The sequence below is a fragment of the Papio anubis genome, chromosome 7 (genome assembly GCF_008728515.1).
Source record: "Papio anubis isolate 15944 chromosome 7, Panubis1.0, whole genome shotgun sequence".
In the NCBI taxonomy this organism is placed as follows: Eukaryota; Metazoa; Chordata; class Mammalia; order Primates; family Cercopithecidae; genus Papio; species Papio anubis.
The window spans coordinates 89,372,227-89,393,118 of NC_044982.1; the positions used below are offsets into that span (position 1 = coordinate 89,372,227).

The window sequence follows — 20,892 nt, forward strand, 5'->3', positions numbered from 1 at the left end:
TCCTGACCTCGTGATCCACCCACCTCAGCCTCCCAAAGTGCTGGAATTACAGGCGTGAGCCACAGCGCCCGGCCTAGTGTTTTTTTTTTAAACCGTATTCACAAAGCAGTGCAACTATTACCACTATCTAATTATAGAACATTATTATCATCCCAAAAATAAATTTGATATTCATTAGCAGGTATTCCCCATTCCTTCCTCTCCCTAGTCCCCAGCAAATACTAATCTACTTTCTGTCTCTATGTAATTTGCCTATTCTAGAAATATAAAATTATACAATCTGTAGCTTTTTGTGTCTGGCTTCTCTCACTTAACATGATGTTTTCAAGGTTCATCTGGGTTATAACATTAATCAGTACTTCATCCTTTTTTGGCTGAATAATATTGTACTGTATGGATACACCATATTTCATTTACCCATTCAACAGGTGATGGGCATTTGAGTTGATTCCACTTTGACTATTATGAATAATGCTGCTATGAATAATGGTGCACAAGTTTTTGTGCAGACATATACTTTAAATTCTCCCAGATATATTGCCAGGAGCAGAACTGCTGGGTCATATGTTAACAATATTTAACTTTTGGAGGAACTGCCAGACTACCCTCTAAGGAGTCTGAAGTATTTCGCATTCCCACCAGCAAAGCATGAGGATACCAATTTCTCCACATTCTCTCCAATACTTGTTATTTTCTGTCCTTTTTTATTATGCCATCATGGTGGATGTGAAGTGGTATCCTGTTGTGGTTTTAACTCTGCACTTCCATAACAATTAATAACATTAAGCATCTTTTCATGTGCCTATTGGTCATTTACTTATCTTCTTCAGAGAAAATCCTTTTTGAAGTTGGGTTACTGTCTTTTCATTGCTGGGATGTAAGAGTTCTTATATTCTGGATACTAACGCTTACAAACATGTGATCTATAAAAACCTTCTCCCACTCATCAAGTTTTTTTTGTTTTATTTTGTTTTGTTTTTGAGGCAGAGTCTCGTTCTGTCACCCAGGCTGGAGTGCAGTGGCACATTCTCAGCTCACTGCAACCTCCACCTCCCAGGTTCAAATGATGCTCCTGCCTCAGCCCCCTGAGTAGCTGGGATTACAAGTGCCTGCCACCACGCCTGGCTAATTTCTATATTTTTAGTAGGGATGGGGTTTCACCATGTTGACCAGGTTGGTCTCGAACTCCTGACCTCAAATGATCCGCCCACCTCGGCCTCCCAAAGTGCTGGGATTATAGGCATGAGCCAACACACCTGGCCTCATTTTTCTTGATAGTGTCCCTAGAAGCAAAATGTTTTTAATTTCGCTGAAGTCCAATTTACCTATTTCCTCTTTGGTTTTATCTAAGAAATCATCGCCAAATACAGGATCATGAAGACTTAGCCTACATAGTTTTAGCTCTTACATTAAGTATTTGATCCACTTTGAGCCAATTCTTGTATATGGTGTTAGGGGTATGAACACCATTTGTTAAAAAGGCTATTTCCCTCCATTGAACTGTCTTGGCATCATTGTAAAAAAAGAAAATTTTTTTTAATTAAAAAAAGAATCAATTGGCCATAAATGCAAGGGTTTATTTCTAGACTTTTAACTCTGTTCCATTGATTTGTTTATCCTTATGCCAGTAACATACTGTCTAGGTTACAGTAGCTTTGTAGTAAATTCTCAAATTCAAAAGTGGGAGGCCTCCAACTTTATTCTTTTTAAAGATTGTTTTGGCTATTCTAGGTATCTTCAATTTCTGTATGAATTTGAGGATCAGTTTGTCAATTTCTGGCGGCGGGAGACCAGCTGGACTTTGATAGGAATTGTGTTAAATATGCTGATTTGGGATGACTGCAATCTTAACAAGATTAAACCTGCCAATCAATAAAGATGGTACATCTTTGCATTTATTTAGGTCTTCTTTAATTTCTGTCAATGATGCTTTCTAGCTTTCAGTGTACAGGTGCTCTGTGTCTTTTGTGAAATTTATTCCTAAGAACTGTATTATTTTGATAATACTATAATTTTTGTAATTTCATTTTTGGATTGTTCACTGCCAGTGTTCTATACGATTATTGATTTCAAACACTTTCAGTAATATAAAAGAAGGTTAATTAAAAATCTTTACTGTATTTAAATACGATACCCTGGGTCCTCTAAACAGTATCTACTAGAAGGAAAAAAATTGATCTAAATAAGTAAGAAACCCAAGTGGCTGTCCACTTTGCTAAAAGATTATGAAAAACCAGAATCAAGAAATGCCAGATAACTTTAACACCAATTTTAATATGAGACAATGCAACTACATTCCACACACAAAAATGATGCCATATATTTTCTTATAAAATACATGAATAAAAAACCCACTCATACTGTATACTCTCTTTGTCAAGCTTGAGGTGAATTATCCTATAATTTGTAACACAATGGCAGACTCTTTACCCTTATGGAATTATCTTCTAATTACTTTTAATATAAGAAAACTTTTCTTTGTTCCCACTAAACTAGTATGTTTTAATTAATGTTTACAATTAAATCCAGGCAAAATTTCAAATTCTAAATTAACCTGAGACTATCATAAGCTATTATTTTATGGAAAATGACTAAGGTATTCCATTTGAGCCTGAATTGTACATGCTATATTATCATATGTTTTTAAAATACAACATTATGTTATATGAACACAATCACAGCTATAAAGAAATGATTCGATAAAAACATAAACTGTACTTTGAATATAAAGCTCATAGACTTAATGGTCATTACTTGAAAGTGCAGTTTGGCTTTACGTAACTTTCATAAAGCCAGAACATACCCTACAAATACACTAATTTTATGAAGTTCTGAATTCAATTAGGTTATTATACATATTTAGGTAAAATTCAAAAATACTAACATCTGATTCAAGAAATAAGATCAATAAAAGTACAAAAATTCGGACAGCATTGAGAAAAATAATCTCATACTAACAAGAAGAGAGCAAGAAATCACTATGACCCAAAGCCATCATGAACAATGTTGTGCCACACACATGGGCCTGGGGCCAAGAGTGAGCAGGTGGGGTCTGAAAGCCAACTTGTCTTCCACTTTCTAACACCCTAACCCTAGCAGAAGCCACTATTTACTTAAAATCAGAGGGGCCTTTTCCAACTTTGCAAAGACTAGCTGTGGTCTAGCTATGATACCTGTAAACTATCTACTTGTTCAAAAAGTTAAGACAACTGAAATACTGAATATTGGTACCTTTGCCTAAAATCAAAACAACAAAATAGCACTTTTTCTTTTTTTTGAGATGGAGTTTCACTCTTATTGCCCAGGCTGGATTCCAATGGTATAATCTCAACTCACTGCAACTTTCACATCCCAGGTTCAAGTGATTCTCCTGCCTCAGCCTCCCAAGTAGTGGGGATTACAGGCACCTGCCACCACACCCAGCTAACTTTTTGTATTTTTAGTAGAGACGGGTTTCACCATGTTGGCCAGGCTGGGTCTCAAACTCCTGACCTCAGGTGATCCGCCCACCTCGGCCTCCCCAAGTGCTGACATTACAGGCGTGAGCGACCACGCTCGCCCAAAACATCACTTTTTATCACGTGTTTATCTATTATGTTTTAGGTAAAATAGTCAATACACCAAAATAAAAACAGGATAGGAGGAGGGGAGAAATCACCTAAAAACCCAAAACATGGTTTAAAAGATGGCATCTTTCTATTTTAATTTGGCTTTCTCTGATTAATAACAAGTTACATATTTTTGTACGCTTCCACACAGTGTTTTTAGATTAGAGACATTCAGAGCTGAATGGGGAAAAACAAAAGCAGCTTAGGGGTAAATTGTTCACAGCCTATTCCTATTAGACTCTATTCCTATTAGTGAAATATGCAACATGTTTTACACAATGAATAGCAAATACAGTGCAAGTACCTTACATTCACAGTGAAATTAACTAAATTTGATTAAAACTGGAAGCAATTTTTTTTTGTAATGTCAATAATCACTCCCTTCACTTAACTGCAGAAGTTGTTCAGAGTTTTTTTAAGTTGGGCCTCCTTAAACAGGACATACGATTATTTTAAAACTATGTAAACTGTTAGTTGATCATGGTAAATCATCCAAACTACTAACTTCAAAATTTTTATCTGGATGACCAGTCTATAAAATATCAAATATCAATGAATTATAATTTGATTTTCAGTGATTCATGTCTTTTACTACCTCAATTCATTTCTACAAAGCACAGCAAGACTATCGCTCAAAACTCCTACGGGAGATTATAAGAATTGAAGATATAATCACAGGGCACCCTGAACTCCTTAGAGATAAGCATAATATTATGAAAATCATTAGAAAGGAGACTTTGTAAACTGTCCCTGTTAAGAGGAGAGCCCCTCCATCCATGGTCTTTCATTCTCAGATTAATTACACCTACATAAAGAACAATGTCCTGTCTTCACATGGGACACAAAAGAGAAATAAAGGATACAGCAAGACAAGGCATAGAAATGAAAATGAGATTCTAATCCTCTACCACCAACAACTCACTCTCAAAATTAATGCCCCCTCATTTGTAAAATGCAGATACTTATGCCTATCTCAAATACTTCTCAGGATGTCATAACTACTGGAAAAAAAAAGTTTTACAAATAATTAAATCATACAAAAAGATGAATTATCATTACTAGAAATAATCTCGGTTCTCTACATTATGATTCAAATATCAAATACATTAAAACGTTTTAACCTCATATCATCTGAATCAAACCTGTGTATAAATGCTGCTCTAAGTCTAACCTTATCTGTATTTATTCAGTAAAATATGATTTTGAGTATACATCAGAGATGTAAAAATACATAAAACAAAAATTCACAATTCAAGGACTGAGTACAAACTCAAGTTACAATTCAGATCTAAGAGAATATGATAAGCACTCCTGAAATCACCCACTATTCAACAATCATTAAATCCCTCCTCCACCACACCTAGGAGTCAACTATTTTCCTGATTATTGTGGTAGCAACTCTCTTCTGGTTTTTTTTTTGTTGTTACTCATTTTCTGTTTCATGGCATAAGCACAGATCCCTAAACATCACGGCTTATTTTACCTGTTTTGTTTTTACATATTTTGTTTTTATTTTATATCAGTGGAATCACACATAATGTGTGATTTCTGGCTTCATTTGAGAAACATTTTGTGATATTTATCTGTAGCTGTAGTTCTTCCATTTTTACAGCTGTAAAGTACTCCATTGTATGAATGTATCATGATTTTATTTATGTAGCCAACTATGATGAACATCATATTGAGTGTAAGGCTATTACAAACAGCTACCAATGTTCTTTAATACATCTCTCCACATACATGTACATGTATTACTCAAGTGTATACCCATGAAAAGAAATTAACGGGTCACAGGGTATGTAAATGTCAAGATGTTTCTTAAAGTGGCTGAGTTCCCATAATCTAACACCCTCTCAAAAACTTGTACTATAAATTCCTTTTTAAAATTTCAGCCATTCTAGTGGGCATATGATGGAGCCTCTTTGTAGTTGTAATTCGCATTTCCCAGGTTATTAATAAGGTTAAGTACTTTTTTCCCCACGTTTCTTAAATATCTGAATTTCTTTTGTGAAGTATTTTTCATGTCTCTTGCCCATTTTTCTATTGCATTGTCTCTGTCACAATGATTTGTAGAAGTGCTTTGAATATTCTGATACATGTCTTTTGTCTGTTAAAGGTACTGCAAATATCTTCTCAGCTCTGGCTTGCTTCTCTTTTCTTAATGGTGACTTTGCAGGAACAAAATTTCTTAATTTTAAGGTAGTCAAAATTATCAATTTTTTAATATTTGCCGTTTTTATTTTTTTTAAGAAATATTTTCCAAGCCAAAGAGCATGAACCTGTTCATCTATATTAGCGTCCACAAGTTTCAGTTTTGTCTTTCATGTTGAAATATACAAATCATCTTAAACTGATTTTTGCATATGGTATGGAACATAAGTAATTTCTTTCCATATAGATTATCGCTTGTTCCAGGATGACTTATTGAATAATTCTTTCCCTACTACTCTAAAGTGTGCGTTTTGTCATAAAGCAAGTGTCCGTGTACATGTGAACCCTTTTCCAGGCATTTAATTTATTTTGTTTTTATACTTGTGGCTTTATTTCATGAAATTAATGACTGTAGATTTATATAAGTTTTTAGTAGAGAAAGTTCTTCCACTATGATCTTCTTTCAAGACTACTTTAGGCTATTCTTGGGTCACAAAATTTCCTTTAAAACCCAACACAGGCCGTGATCTCTGCTCACTACAACCTCTGCCTCCCAGGCTCAAGTGATCCTCCCAACTCAGCCTGCTGGGTGGCTGTGACTACAGGCTGTGTGCCACAGTGCCTGGCTAATTTTGTATTTTTTGTAGAGACAAGGTTTTGCCGTGTTGCCCAAGCTGGTCTCAAACTTCTAGGCTCAGGCGATCCACCCATCTTTGGCCTCCCAAGATGTTGGCATTACAGACATGAGCCACTGCACCCAGCCCTTTTTTTTTTTTTTTTAAACCTGCGAGAATCTAAAAAGTACTGTAAAGCTCCTTAGGCCCTGAGCCAATAATCCTACAAAAAAAGCATACCAATTTACTTGTTCATGCTTTATGTACAAGGTTTACCTTTCAGGCATAAAGAAGAATGTAATGTCTGTAAATGTACTGAACAAATCTAAGCTTTCAACACTGTTGGTAGCTTGGATGTTCACCTTGCACAATACAGTTCAACTTTGGAAGTTGTGATAGGCAGAATAATTACACAGGAAAGATAATCACATCCTAAATTGCCAGAACCTGTGAATATGTTACATTACATGGAAAACGAGAATTAAGGTTGCAGATGGAATTAAAGTTGGTAATCATTTGTCCTTAAAATAGGTAAATTAATTTGGATTATCTGGGTTGGCTCAAAGTGAACACATCTTTAAAAGTGGAACAGAGGCAGGACACAGCGGCTCACACCTATAATCCCAGCACTTTGGGAGACCAAGGCAGCCAGATCACTTGACGCCAGGAGTTCGAGACCAGCCTGGCCAACATGGCAAAACCTCGTCTCTACTAAATAAACTAAAAAAAAAAAAAAAGCTGGGTGTGGTGATGCGTGACTGTAGTCCCAGCTACTTGGAGGATGAGGCACGAGAACAGCTTGAACCTGGGAGGTGGAGGCTGCAGTGAGCAGAGATTGCACCACTGTACTCCAGGATAGGTGACAGAACAAGATTCTGTCTCAAAAACAAACAAACAAACAAAAACAAAATAGCAGAACACAAAAACAGACAAATAACAAAATTTTTGGAATATTGATTGGGATTGCTTTGAATTGAGAATAATCCTCAGAAGAGCATGGAGTATAGCCCTCAAAAGCATATAACCTTAACAGGCAGTAAATTAACCCCACAATAAAGGCCTCTCTGGACCAACACTGACAAGCTTAAACAAAAAGATTCAGCTGATACCAATTTATATATGTACAAAAAGTCCAACACTATATAGAAGATACAAACAACAACAACAACAAAAACCCTTCACCCAACAATGTCAAATCACAATGTCCAGCATCCAAACATTACAGGGAATGAGAAGAGGCAAAAAAAATGTGGCCCATGTAATAAAAGTCAATCAATATGAAGAGATCCAAAAATGATAAAGTTAATGGAATTGGCAAGGGCATTAAAAAATGATTATAAATAAACCTACTATGCTACAGAAGGGAAAGAAAAATAAGAACATGAGAAGAATAATGAAGAAATAAAACTTCCAGAGATGAAAAATGATTTTCAGAAATTAAAAACACCCTGGATGGGATTATTCATTGCGGAAGAAAAGATCAGTGCACTTGAAGGCACTATTAACCAACCAATAAAGCACAGAAAGAAAAAAATGAAAAACAAAAGCAGTATCAGTGCCAAGAGAGACAATATTTCAAACATATAACTAAAATTACACGGGAAACAAAAACAAAAACATTTGAAGAAATAGTGGCCAACATTTCCAAATTTGGTTTTAAACAATAAACTAAAAAATCTAGGCAGCATTATTGCAAAGAAAACCATACAAGGCCCATCATAATCAAATGACTAAAGCCCAGTAATAAAGTCTTAAGAGTAGCCAAAGAAAATAGAAAACTTACATACAGGGAACAAAAGGTAAGAACAGCAGACTTTTTGTCAGAAACTATGCAAACTATTTCACAAACTATTTCACAAAATTTAACAGTGACAAAGACCTAATTCATCAAGAAAACGTAAAAACCCTTATTACGCATGCACCTAATAATAACAGAGCCTCCAAACACATGAACCAATAAAAGGAAAAATAAATCCACAATTAAAGTTGAATATTTGAACACTCCTCTCTCAGAAATTATTGAAACAAATAGAAAATCAAAAGGGACACAGAAGTCTTAAAGAACACTATCAACCAATTTGACCTAGTTAATTAACATCTTTAGAAAACTCCACTCAGCACATTCTTCTTAAGTACACACAAAACATTTACTAACACTGGCTGGGCATGGTGGCTCACACCTGTAATCCCAGCACTTTGGGAGGCCAAAGCAGACAGATCACTTGAGGTCAGCAGTTCGAGACCAGCCTGGTCAACATGGCAAAACCTCGTCTCTACCAAAAACACACACACACACACACACACACACAAATTAGCCAGGTGTGATGGCCGCATGCCTGCAGTCCCAGCTAATCAGGAGGCTGAGGTTGGAGGACTGCTTGTACCCAGGAGGTGGAGGTTGTAGTGAGCCAAGATCGCGCCACTGCACTCCAGTCTCGGTAACAGAGTAAGACTGTCTTTAAAAAAAAAAAAAAAAAAATTTACTAACACAGACCACCACAACTGTGCCTTATGATAAATCTCAACAAGTTGACAAGAACTTACATCACACAAAGGATGTTCTTGGACTACAGTAGAATTAAATTAGAGACCTGTAAGAGAAAGAAATCTGGAAAATTAACAAAATATTTGAAAATCACATGGGTCAAGGAAAAAAAATCACAGTGGAAATTTTAAAACACTCTGAACTCCATGTAAATGAACACACAACATTACTAACTTTGTTGGATGCAAAACAAAGGAAAATTAAAAGATTAAATACTCTTTTAGAAAAAGAAGGAAGTTTCCAAATATCAGGAACAAAAAAGGGGATAGCACTACAGATTCTTCAAATGTAAAAGAACAGGGATCCTAAAACACAACTTCGTGCCAATAAATTAGACAACTTACATAAAATAGACAAATTCTTTGAAAAAGAAACAACTAAAGCTTATTTAACAAGAATTAACATAAATCCATGAGTTAAAGAAACTGAATTCATAGTTTTGTTACACTAGGTGGCCAGTCAGACATGAGCAGGGCAGGAGAAGCTACACACACACACACACACACACCACACACACACACAACACACACACACACACACACACCCCTCCCCCCCCCCACCATCACCAGCTGATGGTCAGGCAGTTGTTAAACTGTCTCTCTAAAATGATAATTGGTCGCGGCCCACGCCAGTGAAAGGCAGTCTCCCAACAGATAAAAAACACCTGAAGCCGGTGATCAGCAACTTCCCTATAACATCTCAGGAGTTGGACGAGTGGGCTCCAGCATGCAAATTAAGAGGCAAAATGGTGGCGTTTAACTGGTGTATGACCTCCTAGGACACTGGACTGGTAAGGGAAGAATACTTCAAGGAAACATGCATACGACTTCAGTAAACACACTGCACAGGCTCCCCTCCCAAGCGCTAGGCCACTGTGAATGCAGACGGCCCACCCCAAGGGAAAAATCAGGGCAGAAGGGACACAAGACTCCAGAAGTATGCCAACATATAAAACCCTGAGTCAAAAGTCAAACCACGCACTGATCTCTCAAGTTGCCCACTTGGCCCTCTTCCAGGTGTTCTTTACTTCCTTTCATTTCTGTTCTAAAGCTTTTTAATAAACTTTCACTCCTGCTCTAAAACTTGCCTCGGTCTCTCCTTCTGCCTTATGCCCCTCAGTCGAATTCTTTCTTCTGAGAAGGCAAGAACTGAGGTTGCTGCAGACCCATGCAGATTCACCACCGGTAACAGTTTAAAACCTTCCCACAAAGAACCTCCAGGTCCAGAGGTCTTCATTGGTGAATTCTACCAAACACCTAAAGAAGAAATAACATCAATTCTATGCAAATTCTTCAAGAACAAGAAATTTTAACTCATTCTATGAGACCAGCATTACCCTGACACACACACACACACACACACACACACACACACACACACAAAAGCAAGCAAAAACTACAATCCAATGCCTTCTAGGAATGTAGACTTTTTAAAAGAGTCAATGCAATTTTAGCAAGTGAATCCAGCAATATACAAGAAGTGTAACACATCATGACCAAGTGATAATTATCCTAAGAATACATGAATGGTTGGTTAAATATTTAAAATCAATCAATATAACTGACCACGTGCACAGACAAACAGGAGGAGAGGTAGGTGACCATGTCAATAGATGCAGAAAAAACATTTCACCAAAATTCAACACCTATTCATGAAAAGGAGAGGGGGGAAAAAACAACAACAACAACAACAACCTCTTACCAAGAGCTAGTGAAAAACTTAGTTTTCTACCTAAGATCAGAAGTAAGGCAAGGATGTTAGTTCTCACCACTTCTATTCAACATTGCACTGGGACTACCAACCAGTGTAATAAAGCAAGCAAAAGTAATAAAAGGTGCATAAATTTAAAAGGAGGAAATAAGATAGTCTTTATTCACAGAGAAGATAATGGTCTACATAGACTATTTGAAGAAATCTACAAAAAAGCCACTAGCACTAATAATTAATTTAGCAATATTACAAATTATAAAGTTTTATATAAAAATCAATTTTACCTTTGTATCCTAGCATCAATCAATTGGAAAATGATATTCTTTTAAATTCCCATTTATAATAACATAAAATTAAAATAATTAGAGATGAATTTAACAAAATATGTGTCACACCATTACACTGAAAACTACAAGACACTGCTGAGAAAAAATAAAGACGATTTAAATGAATAGAGGTACCAAGCTCATGCATTAATAAGATTCAATATCCTTAAGAAGTCAATTCTCCCAAATTGATCTCTAGGGTAAAAACATTCATAATCAAGATCCTGTTAGGCTTTTTTTGGAGAAATTAAAAAGCTGATTCTAAACTACATAGAAAGAAATAAAAAGGATCCAGAACAGAAGAAACAACTTTGAAATAGAAGAACTTAGAGGATTTACATTACCAGATTTTAAGATTTACTATAAAGCTTCAGTAATCAAGACAATGAAGCATTGTCATAAGGATAGATATATAGATCAATAGAACAGAGTTCTGAAAAAGACCCACACATAATGGCCAATTAATTTTCAACAATGTGCCATGATAATTCAACAGGCGAAAATATAATCTTTTCCAAAAAACTGCTGGAACAATGTGATATCTATATTCAAAGAAATAAACTTCAACCCTTACCTCACACCATATACAAAAATCAATTCAAAATGGATCACTGACCTAAATGTAGTAGCCCAAAGGAGTTCTAAGACATGAAGGAAAGCCAGGAGAAATTCTGTCTAATCCCTATGACAAACCTCCAATTTCTACTGCAGCAGAATTGTAAGGAAAATCTCGAATCTGAGCTTTGCCAGTTAACATATTAATCTATTCAAAAAGAAAGGGCATTTCCAATCTAAGTACAAAAGTTAACTCCTAAGCAAGTAGTTATTAACTCAGGCACAACCCATAGAACTACAGAAGGCCCGTCATGAAGAATAAGACACTGTCTACATCCTTAGAGACTAGTAGAGGAAGCAGCATAGAGGATTCCCTAAAATTTAAACACGACTCAAAATATAACATATGAAGTTATACCCACAGTCATCACTGAGGTTCAGAGAAAGTACAGAGTTCTCAGCCATGGGCATGAGTGCTTTAGCTCATATCACTCAGTTTCCAGCAGTTAATGAACAAAGCAAACAGATGAGAAACGTAAGTAAAATCCTTGCTTAGCATCTGTGGAGTGGGAAATTGGTTCCAGGATCCCCCATGGATACCAAAATCCTAGACACTCAAGTCTCTTATATAAAAATGGTGTGGTATTTGTATACAACCTACACAAATCCTCCTATATTTTGAATCATCTCTAGAATATTTATAATATCTAATGCAATGTAAAATTTTTATTGGTACATTATTTTTTATTGTTTTGAAGTAGAGGTTTTTTTTATCCACAGTTGGTTGATCCACAGATGAGGAACCTATGGATAGAAAGGGCCAACTATAATGATGAGAAAAGAAGAAAAAGATTTACAGAAGACTAACCAAGGTTTATATTTTAAAATGAGAATTAAACTCCACTATTCCCATCCCACCTACACATACACAAGTTTTAAACTGAAGGTACTTTGTATCAGCTGGATAAACAGGCCCTTTTCTCCTAGTCTCCTAAACTAAAAGATTATCAATCATTAAATGGGCTGTTCTTCAGTCAAGTTATAAGAAAAATATATAGCCATATGAAACTGATGTCAGAATACTTTAACAAAGAACTCATTTTTGTAAGTTTGTAAAATGTTATTTCTTTCTACTATTTAATTATTCAAGAAAAACAACCTCAGACCTATGTTAAGTAGCAAAAGTATTCCTGAAATGGGCCAAATAAAAATTTTTAAGATACCTTTTCCAAGATTTTTACTGACGTAATCATCAGGCTTGATCAATGATATCTAATATTTAAAATGCTAATGTTAACTCATTATAACACACTGAAAAATATCCCCTAACATTTTTCAAAATTACTTCTTTTAAAATATTCTAGCATTAATATAATTCACTTCTTTTCCATTTTAAGTAGAAGGTGGAATTCAGGTAAGGTTTCACACATGAAAACTTTTGAGGACTACACATCTTACTGAGATACTGTGAATGTTAACCTAGGCCAACGTAATTTTTTTTAACCAAAATAATCTACTCCTGAGCTTTGCAAATATGAACCCATTAATTTAAGGCAGTTAATTCCAAGTCTTTTAAAATGTCCACATTTTAAAAGATCCCCTAAAATTTGCTTTTTCTATTTGACCTTTCCCACGCTTCATGAGATACAGCTAGATATGTCCACGTCATCTTTCACTTGAAAATCTTTCCTCAGCTCATGTAACTCATGTCCCCCAATGCTCCCTTCATCTTATTAACTGTCTCAGTGACTACCAACTACCTACTTAATTTTTTCTTCAAATAGATAAAAGAATATGGAAGAAGTGTGAAAGATGAAAAAATCTGAGATTATTTCAGCAGCGTCAGACAAAATGTAAGAGAAACTAAACTGCCAGTACACAATATTATGCATTTCAACTGAATTTTACAAATTTCCTTAACTGGTCTAAATTAAGCCCCGCCTCACCCCCAAGAAAACCTCTATAATAACTGCCATTCAATCTCACAAGCACAGCTTGATTTTTAAAATACATTTCCATTGTATTTACTTCTTAACATAGAAAAGAAAAAATGACTTACTAGAAATGAAGTATCAGCAAAAAGTGCACTTAGATATGATCCTTGCAGAAAATTCTTGTTCCTTTTCGCAAAATGCAATTCCTTAAAAAAGAAAAAAATTTGAGTGCGTTATTGTTCTTGACTCCAAAACTGAATTAAATATACAATTATACAAAATTCTAGCACTCGACACCATTCTTAGCAGAAAGCGCCACAAACACTGTTAAATGAAAATTAAATTTTAAAAAGTCATTTGTTTTATTTGGAATAAAACAAAATGTTAGCCAACTATTTCCATTGTTACAAATCCTTTTTCTTCAGCAAGTATTACTCAAATGTTCAATAATATTCTTTGCATTGTGAGATTCAAAACTTGGTTTCCTAGGTCCCATTTTCCTATCCTCTGTATCATATGTTATACTTTATGTTTACCTGTACTGTGTGTATAGCCTATTGAACTAACTAGTTTCAATAAACTAACTTGTTTTAAATAGTTTAAAATGTTTACCATATTGCTTTCATCAAGAAAATTGTGAAATAATTATGTGTTATCACCATAACAATGGGAACAATGAAATTAACACAAAATGACAAAAATGAACAGAATACTGATGGTTGTCCATAATTCGCATTAATAAAGGAACACTAGTGAACACTGCTCAATGGATTAGGTGCATAAAGAATAACCCAGCCCTGCTACATTCTTGCTTGAAGATAGAGCAAGACATTCAGGTAGAAAAAAGAAAGCTATCTCTCTCCTCACTCCCATTGGCCAGGATCAATTATAATGCTAACACAGTAATTTAGAAATGCATGATCAGGTGATTCAATCAATCCCCAAGTAAATCCATTTCATCAAATGAAAATAATTTCTCCACAGAAACGCCAATCTTCTGAATCTGATTCAGCAGTATTAATTATTATGACAGTGATTTTGCTTCTATTTGGAAACGGACACCTCCTTTGGGGGTGGGAGGGAACAACACAAACTGCCAAGCATTCTTTTTATATTAACAAATTAAGTATTAAAAGTCCAAACTTTAAAAGACATAAAAACACATAAACAAGGCTTTTTTTTTTTTTTTTGCAAAGGTAAAAGGAACTTGCTTTAAAACGCCATTTCAGCTTTTAATCTAATTGTACTAAAATGCAGAAAAAAATTCCTCAAACTTAGATGCATTACCAACTTCTAAAATACAATAATTGAAAGTGAAGCCAAAATTTAGCTATTTGGCCTATAGCAAACAAGTGATTAAACACAAATTTGACAGTTACACATCACAGTACATATTCTCACATCAAAATGTATTCCTCAATTATATAAATGTAGTTATTGATGATGTATTTTGTACTTAGTTTTCAAGTAGTTTCTAAAAGACTATATTGTTAAAAATCAAGTTTTTATAGTTCTTTTACAATAATCTACAATGAAACACAGTCTTTCAAAAAAAAAAAACTAAAATGTTAGTGCTGAGTCAGTTATCACCAAATTTCATATATTGAACCTTCAAATCCCACTGCTTCCATCCATCTAAAAGGGAGACAACCTGGACCTCTAATTGCTATCCCTATCTCCCTTTACTACCCGTTGACATACATTGTTAACCTGGACAACAAGCCATTGCCAAAACTGTTAAGCTCTTTAACTTTGTTTTTACCTCCACCTGGAAATAACTTTCCCCTTTGTCTCTTATATAGATCAAATGTCCAATTCAAAGACGCGTTCGGTGATGCCATCTTCAGTACACCTTAACTATCACCATCACTCCCAGGGAGTAAAATTATTGTAGTTAGTTGTACAAGTATGAGTCTCCCCTATTATACCATATGCTTTTTTAAAAGAAGGAATTTTGTACTTTGTTCTTTTTATATCCCCAATATCTAGTCAATATCTGGCCCAGGATTCAGTATAATACATTTGGAAAATATTTACTAAGCATCCAACATATTCCAGGCACTTTTCTAGGTGCTAGGAATCAATCCCTGTCCCTATTCCCGACTTCACAGAGCTTACATTCTAGTGGGGAGACCTACAGTACAAGGTGAATAAGGAATATATAACATAGGTGGTAGGTTGGTGGAAAAGTCCTTAACGAGAAAAAAAAATTAAGCAAGGAAGGAAGTACTGTCAGAGGAAGGAGATTAAAACTATAGACAATGTACCCAGAGAAAGCCTAATGTAATAACAACAACTACAAGAGCAGCAGTAATACTTGAGTATTTATCATATGCTATTCAGCATACTAATTGCTTTACATGTCATTACCTGACGTAATGCCAACAACAACATTATTACCCCATTACTATTCTCAAGACGCAACGCAAATACTAAAGAAGCAACTTCCCAAGGTATTCAGCTAGTAAAGTGGTGAAGCCAGGATTAGAATACAGGAATGCTTTTAACTGCTATACATAACCACAGTTCAGTAAATGCTTTCATTGAATAAAGAGGTGGAAAAAAAATGAATGCCTAATACAGCAAAGCAAACCTCAGTCTCAGAAGACCAGTACATTTGAGCAGGTTCAGATATACATTGTACATCAATACCTCTATATCATAGAGACCATGAACAGGTAGATACCTGCTGTGAAATAGTTACAATTATTGATAATTTCATAATATCTTTTAAAATATATTTAATGTTTCTATATGACAATTACCAGAACTAAAAACTATACAACATCACACAAATCACATGGATAGAAATAATGTGATGTAATAAGAAATACATATTTGGTTTCTCCTGGAGTGGCAAGTGTCTCTTGTACGCCAGTGAAATGACTAGTGACTAGGGGGCCCTAAGTAGCTTCAATACGTGTGCTGGTCATCAGAAAGATCCAGGCATGAATAGAGGGTTAATGTTTTCAGCCCCAACTCCCAACCTCTAGGGAGGGGAGAGAAGCCGAAGGTTGAGCTGATTACCAACGGTCAATGATGTATGTAATCAATCATGCCTAGGTAACAAACCCTTCAAAAAAAAAGAAAAAAAAGGACAGGGTTTGGAGTGCTTCCAGATTGCTGAACACATGGAGGTTCCTGGATGGTAGCATGACCAGATAGAGGATGGAAGCTCTGTGCCCCTTTCTATACACCCTACCTTATGCATCTCTTCCAACGGGTCATTCATCTACATCCTTCATAATAAATGGGTAAACATAAATAAAGTGTTTCCCTGAGTTCTGTGAGCTGCTCTAGCAAATTAATCAAACCAGAAGAAGGGGTAGGGAGAACCCCTGATTTATAGCCAACTGATCAGAAGTACAGGTCACAACCAGGGACTTGCAATTGGCATCCAAAGTGGGCCAGTCTTGTCAGGCTGAGCCCTCAACCTGTAGGATCTGATAGTATCGGGCAGATAGTATTAGAATTGAACTGAATTATAGGAAATCCAGCTGTGTACACTGGAGAACTGCTTGGTAAGTGGGAAACCCTCAAACACGTTTTGGTGACTGGAGGCAAAGTATCCCGTGGCGAGTGGTGTATGAAAGAGTCCAAAAAAATATAATTTGTTTTTTTCCTATCTCAAATAGGTGATTAAAAACAAAACGCCTTTTTTAATAGAAGGTACTCCTGAAAGAAACGAGACCTTTGAAGCATTATCAAGGACATTTGAATGTTGAATATCATGTTTTATACCATGGTACAACTTTCTCAGCTTCCAATTTTCCGTACTAGTAAGAATGGTTAAATGAAACGACTTCAACCAGTGTTCAAATTATTTGTACTACCTTACATTTGAAAACAATCAAAATTTCACTGGATGTTCTGTACTGAGCATAATGCAGTGTCAAAGAAAACAAAAGTTTCTATAGGAAAACAGTTCCAAAGTCAATCCAAAATGAAACTCACAAAATTATGAATTTCATTTGTAATCAAAATTTAGGATTAGCTGCAAAGGGTATTTTTAATTCAAATGAGGGTGAACTCATAAGGGCACCCAATTCCTCATGCCTTAAGATTTTTGCTACCAGCCATGATGTAGCAACTGGTATCGGAATGCTCTCCCATTGAACTAAACTAGAAAACTGACAAAATATATAAAACTACAATTTTAAAACATCAGACAATGAGCAGCTCAGCACTGTGAGGCCTGGAAAAAGGGAAAGTATCCCTACAAATACTTGGATGCACAGTCAGGATGACAGTGCAGAAAAGGGAAGCCAAGAAGAATATGGAGGACTCACTGAGTACAAGAGACAGATAAAAATTCAGGAAGTCTGAGGTAGTGGGAATTTGTGGGACAGATTAGCAAAAGGATGGTACTCAGGAGAGAAAGTGCTCCTGAAATCTGCAGAGGGATTCTAGAGCAGCACTGCCCAAAAGAAACATAATATAAACCTAAAATGTAATTTTTAATGTTCTAGTAACTACACTTTAAAGTAAAAAGAAGGTGCAATTAATTTTAATACAATGTATACCACCCAATAGTCATAATATTATCACTTCAGGATGTAACTGATATTTTAAAAATGAGATTTTCATATACGTTTTTCCAACTTACATCCCTAACATTCAGTGTGTTTGAAATGATTTGGATATTTGTCCCACCCAAATCTCATGTTGAAATGTAATCCCTAATGTTGGAGGTGGGACTTGGTGGGAGGTGTTTGGGTCATGGGGGCAGGTCTCTCATGAATGACTTGGTGCCCTCCCCTTGCTAATGAGTTCTCACTCTGAGTTCACACAAGATCTGGTTGTTAGTACCTCCCCCATCCACTCTCTCTTGCTGCCCTCTCTTGTTTCTTCTCTTCCCACGTGACAAGCTTGCTTCTCTTTTCCCTTCCACCATGACTGTAACACTCCTGACACACTCATCTGGAAGCAGATGCCAGGAGTATGCTTCTCATAAGTCTGCAGAACTATGAGTCAAAATAAGCCTCTTTTCTTTATAAATTATCCAGTCTAAGGTATTCCCTTATAGCAATGCAAACGGACCAATACAGTGTGTTTTACACATACAGCACATGTAAATTCAGAATAACCATAATTCAAGCACTCAAGAGCCACATATGGCTAATGGCTACCACACGTAACAACACAGCTCTATAGTTTTTCATCGAATGTGTGCATGAATAAAGTGAAATTCACAAGGCCAGGCAAAGAACAATGATCAGGAAGCACTATAATAAAAAAAAATTTTCCAAAGATTACATAAGACTGCAGAATGTTCAAGTTTCACCCAGAGAAACCTGGGCAATCAGTAGAAAATGACGCAGCAGCACCGCCAAGTGCTAACCTAGTCCTATAATAGTAAAGGCTACACTAGATCTGCCAGAACAAAGTTTAAAAGCAAGCTCAAAAGGTTCATACATATCTGCAAGAAATTTATCAGTCTGCCAAAACAAAATTGGAATCTCTTGACAGGAAATCAACAAAATCCAGACAACAGTGCAATGAATGTCCAGGAGTCAATCAAAACTTACTAAACATCTGATAAAAGAAAGAAGCCTAGAAGCAAGACAGGACATCTTTAAAGGCATAAACTTCAAAATATTATAAATCTATTGCTGAATTTTTTTAAAGGAACAAAAAAGAAAATGATTTTTAAAAGAATAAAATGCATTTTCTAAACATGAAAAATGCAGTATCTCAAAAAAGTAACCGGATGGAATTAATAGATTAAACTGCAGAAAATATCACAAAATTGAAGATGTAAAAACAGCAAAAAGAGCAAAACAAAACAAAAACAGATCATCAAGAACCTGTGAGAATATCAAGGGTAATCTAAAAATAATGTCATTGGAATTGCTGAAGGCAAGGAGAAACAAAAAATGTATGAAGAAACAGGGCCAAAAAATTTCCAAATTTGAGGAAAACTGAACACACATATTCAAGAAACTCAACATACATACAGCAGATTAAGCACAAAGAAACCACACCAAGGCACATAATAGAAATCCAGTCATATAGAGAAAATCTTACAAGAAACCAAAGAAGTGGAAAGACACATTACACACAGAGGAACAAAGATAAGAATTACCAGACTCCTTGTCAAAAGTAATGCAACAAGTTTAAAACAAAGGAATTACACCTGTAAAGTGCTAGAAAGAAGGAAAAAAAAAAAAAAAAAAACTCTGTTAAGCTAAAATCTATATAAAGCAGAAATATTCTTCACCAACAAAGGGGAAATAAAGACATTTCAAACAAACAAAAGCTGAGACAATCTGTTACCAGGAGGCCTGCAATCCAAGAAACACTGAAGGAAGAGTTTTAAGAAGTAGAAAAAGGGTAGCAGAACTGTACAACAGAGAGTGAGCCCTAATGTGAACTATGGACTTAGCTAATAATAATGTATCAGCCCTCAATTGTAACAAATGTACCACACCAATACAAGAGGTTAATCATAGGGAACCTGCAAAGGGTGGGGTTGGCGTGGCATATATGAACTCTGTACTTTCTGTTCAATTTTTCTGTAAACCTAAAACTGCTCTAAGATATAGTCTATTAAATTTTTTAAAAGAGCAGATAGAAACCTAGCTCTACACAAAGAAAAGTAACAATTGGTAAGCATGTGACAAATTATGACATTTAAGTTTTAAGAAGATATTAAGCAAAAGTAGTAATAATGTACAGTAATAATATACGTTGAATAAAATCAATGACAATAGCAAAAAGAATGAAGGGAAGGAAATTGGAAGTACACTACAGTAAGGATCTTACATTATTTCTAAAGTGATGAAGGTGGATTGTGATAAGTTCAAGATTCATGTTGTAAAACCCTACAGCAACTACCAAATACATAAAATAAAACTAATAAACCAAGAAAGTAGATTAAATGGAATGCATATTTTTAAAATATGTAATCCAAAAAAGGTATAAAAAGAGGAAGAGAAAACACAAAATAGGTACGACAAGTAGAAAACAAAGATGGTAAGATAGCACACTTAAATCTAACTACAATAATAATTACAGTAAATATATATGGTCTACACACCTCAATTAAACAGTAGAGACTGTTATACTAGATTAAAAGTAGAGATTGTCAGATTAAGTAAAAAAAACAAGACCCAACTATATATATGTTTCCTATAAGATACTACTTTAAATTAACACAGATAAGAAACATAAAATAGAAAAGGATATATCTATAAACATTAATCCTACAAGCAGGAGTGCCTATATTAATATCAAAGAAGAGTACAGGAGAATTAATAAAGGGATGTTTCATAATGCTTACAATGTCAAATTATCAAAACTACCAAATAATTCTAAACATGTATGCAGTCAATAATTTCATGAGTTCCAAAACACATAAAGCAAACACTGACAGAAATAAAAGGAGAAATAGATAAACCTACAATTACAGCTGGAGATTCAAATACTCCCTTCACACTAACTGGTAAA

At 35.2% G+C, this 20,892-nt stretch overlaps 1 protein-coding gene across 8 annotated transcripts in view; it reads right to left on the reverse strand.

Moving 5' to 3' along the window:
* MEF2A (myocyte enhancer factor 2A) overlaps window positions 1-20,892 on the reverse strand; it is a 161,436-nt gene that overhangs the window by 114,708 nt on the left and 25,836 nt on the right. For all 8 annotated transcript variants that reach the window (XM_009210979.4, XM_009210980.4, XM_009210973.4 and 5 more), the window contains exon 2: window positions 13,569-13,649. The gene's annotated coding sequence lies outside the window, so the exon portion shown is untranslated. The remainder of the gene's footprint in view (window positions 1-13,568; window positions 13,650-20,892) is intronic.